The sequence below is a fragment of the Sarcophilus harrisii genome, chromosome 4, assembly GCF_902635505.1.
Source record: "Sarcophilus harrisii chromosome 4, mSarHar1.11, whole genome shotgun sequence".
NCBI lineage: Eukaryota > Metazoa > Chordata > Mammalia > Dasyuromorphia > Dasyuridae > Sarcophilus > Sarcophilus harrisii.
The window spans coordinates 288,279,084-288,283,170 of record NC_045429.1 but is presented as its reverse complement, the minus strand read 5'-3'; positions in this window follow the sequence as shown (position 1 = coordinate 288,283,170).

The window sequence follows — 4,087 nt, the reverse complement described above, 5'->3', positions numbered from 1 at the left end:
CAAGCCTTTTTTAGGTCTTTGATGATTTCTATGTTAAAAGGCGATTTTCGATTTTTTGGACGGAGGCATTAAACTGAAATTAAGGAAAGATATGTGGCTGGAGCTCCCTGACGTCACACCCTTTTCTTTGGCCTTCATTAAAGCCCTCTTGTAATTACTCATAATTGGATTGGGGATGCTGGGGGAGGTGCTGGTGCTGTCACTGCCCCCCACTGTCCCCTCCCTCCATCCTGGAGGGTGGAGTTGATGGAGGAGATTCAATCACTAGCTCCTGAGGTAGGGCTGAAGCTCCTCCTGAGGTGGAAAGTCACCACACTTTGCTCACTTAAGTTCCATGCCCTGTGGGATATGGTCATTTCTTCATTGCCTTCTCCTTATCAGGCCTCTCTCTTTGGCTACTCCGAGCAGGAGCAATGGGTTTTTTCCTTCTTCTAGGGATAGGGTTTCTTAATGCTAACTGAATTATATTATATAAATAAAATACCTCGATGGAAATTGAATGAGGACCGTTTTCATTGTAATATGCAGACATCTGTTGTCCAACCAGGGATCAGATCACTCGAGAGATCTGCTCCTGCTCTATGAACCAAAGGGAGATGTGGTTTAATGTACCCAGAAGTCTAGCTACCTGTTCCCAAGTTATAAGTAGCCCTTGTCCTTCTATCAGCTTAAGCATGCTTTCTATAGCACCACTAGTGGGTGGAGTTGAAGGGGTTGAAGGGATTGAAGGGGTTGGGGGTGGGGATGGAGAGTCTTTGCTAGATTTGTCCCATTTTAGCCAAAAAATAAAAAAGATTACTGGTTTAGTTTTTAAGAAAATAAGTTCCCTGTTTGTCTATTAACAATACTCACCCAAGTTCCTGGTCACTGGAAACTTCTTCAGTCCTTGGTTCCCACCGTTGGGCGCCAAATGTGAAGACCATGTATTTTTAAAGTCAGCAGGAGTCAGGAATTCAGGTTAGGGGAAAATCGTCAGTCTTTATTCTCAGTGAAGAAGGATTGGAAGAGAATCAGCGATAGCAATGTGTGCAGCTGAGTCAAGAAGCTAGCTGGATCAGCAGCCACACGACCAGCAGCTAGGAGCAAAGAACCCAGGCCCAATCTCTCCCAGCTTCTCTTCCTGTTCCTCTCTCTCCCTCCACCCACCAAAATCGTCATTTCCTCTACAACACATCAGGACTTGCCGGAGGGCAGGGACCATTCTTTATCCAATCATGTATATTAATAGAGTATAGCCCAATTACTATTTAGCCTCACTTACTTGAGACCTCAGTGCATCAACTCAAACTTCAGCCCATTACACCTTCTAATCTTGTCTGCATTAGTTTTGTTTGTACAAAACCTTTTTAATTTAATAAAATCAAAATTATCTATTTTATGATCAATAATTATCTCTAGTTCTTTGATCAGACATTCCTTCCTCCTCCACAGATCTGAAAGGTAAACTATCCTATGCTCTTCTAATTTATTTATAATATTATTCTTTATATCTAGATTATGAACCCATTTTGACTTATCTTGGTATACAGTGTTAAGTGTGGGTCAGTGCCTAGTTTCTGCCATACTAGTTTCCAATTTTTCTGAATTGGGCACCTCTCAATAGAGGGTAGTGATTATGCTCTTAGCCAAGATCTCCAATTGAATAGGAGATTACTATTTGGGAGTTTTCCCTATGAACAGGAGGGTGGAGCCCATCCCAGAGGCCTGGAGGGTTTGATACCAAGGACCACTCTTCCCCCTAAGATTAAAGGGGACATAGTTTACATCAGGGCCTTTCCAACCCTCCCCCCCAAAAGATCAGGGGGACAGTTTACATCACTTCTCCTTATAACTAACTTAACTCTTTTAGATTGCCAAGTTCCTTTCAGGACATTTAAGGCCCCCAACCTCATGGGCTATTATTTCTTTTCTCCTTTAAATGGCAAGTTCCACTAGAGAATTTGCCATTTCCATCATTAATTACTAAACCTATTTCTATGCTCTTCCAGCTCTTTCATATTTATCATTCCTGGTGTCTATTGTATCTCTTCATTTTGTCTGTAACTTTTTCTAAATAAACCTACTTTTTGCCCAAGAGAATGGCCATTTTGAATTCTTCACATGACAGAACCCTAACATTTGGTACCTGCCATCATCTGTTGTCTACATCAGCCACATAAATAGTGTCTTTCCATTCATCCTTCCACTATAGTTCATGATATCTTTCTCCTTACTATAGTTAACCAACTTTTAGGATGCTAAATCCTTCTATGGATTTAGCCAATGGCATATTTCTACCTCATGAAGAATTTCCTTTCTCCTGGTTAATTGAGTTCCACTAGGGAACTTGTCTTTTCCATTGTTGATTGTTTAAACCTCTTTCCTTGCTAATTATATGCTTTTCCAAATCTATTTCCATTTGCCATTTCCATCATTAATTATTAAAACACATTTCTATGCTCTCTCAGCTCTTTCATATTTACCATTCCTGGTGTTTATGTATCTCTGTATTTTGTCTGTAACCTCTTTTCATAAATAAACCTATTTTTTGCCAAAGAGATTGCCCATTGTGAATTCTTCATGCCACTGAACTTCAACAGCTGGTGTCAATTGCCTAAACATCAGTTTTATCATTTAGTACTATATCTCAGTCACATTAAAGGGATATGGTGGTAAAGTCCCGTGGGCCAGTCATAGGGGTTATATATATGTACATATACTCCCCTCATACACACATATAGTCAAACAAAATAAATTTCAGTATTAGTCATGCTCAAAAAAAAGGGAGGGAAATGATATAGGATTTAGCATTATTATAATTCACCATCGATTTTCCTCAAGCTTTCTGCCACCTTCTTTTTCTTAAGTTTTTTTTTTTCTTATCCTTCTACATCTTTCTGCCTTTACATAATACAGAGAGATGATGACGAAGTCTAAAACTGGGGCAATTTTCAACTAAGCCCATAAATCTCCTTCTCTTCCCTATCTTCCTTCTTTGTCTTTTCCCCTTACTTCATTCTCCTCCCCATCAGGGAGAGAAAGATAGAAACTAAAAGGTCTCTTCCTCCTGCTTTGGCAGATATGCAGCTTATTTGCACATAGATAGCAACATGGACTGGCATTTTCTAGACACTTGATATTTAAATAAAGATCTTGTTCTCTGTGGTCCTGGTGAGGAATTCAAACACTACCTGGAATTCTGGGATGTAGTTGTCCTTTAGGCTAATCATTATGATGTTTTTGTTTCCAAGATCAATAGACCAAATTTGAACCATTAAGACAGTCAACAGGTAGAAGTCTATGGCAGGAGCGGTGACTTTGAGTGAGGACTGATTTTCTACAAACATTGATGTTACCTGAAGCTTATGCTATTTGAATGGTCTAGATTCCTGGTGGTCTAGAGGTTAGTGGCTATAAAAGAGAATTAACAAGAGTCCCCTTTAAATGTGCCGCAGTTTCTAGGAATAAAAGAATACACTCATTCCCAAATTATTGGTTGCAAAATGAAAGTTTATTTTTAGATAGAAATCAATTTACCCAAAGACTGACTTCTATAGTGGCAGATCTATGGAAAATGGAGTTTTACACTGAGAATTCAGTTCTCAGTGTACAGAAAGTCCTGGCAGCTGAGTGAGCATCCGAGGTCCATCTGCCAAGACTTTAGTTGATGTACAATTATTATACTGGCTATTAGTGAGGGTTGGGAAGCCCCAGCTGGGTGGCCCAAGCAAGTCAGAATGGGGGCTGGGACAACCAGAGCAGATCAGAACCAGTGGGGGCTGGGAGGGCCTAAATTGGCTCAGATCCAGTGGGGGCTGGGACAAGCCAGATCTCCTATTGGAATTCAAAAGGATGCTTTTTGACCAGGATTTGTGAATCAAAGGCTCTGGCATCCTGGACTGGGAAGGATATGCCTCAGCCAGGAGGGGCTGGGAATCTGAAAAGAATCACAGATCAGTCTGAAAGGAATCACAAATCAATAAGAAATACAGTTTCTTAAAGGGACCCCAACTTGCTTCAAAGCCACCTTAATATTGATCAATCTAGGGGCACGAGAGGATCTCTGATTTCGGACAAAAACACACAACCTAAAATCTTGGGCTATTAC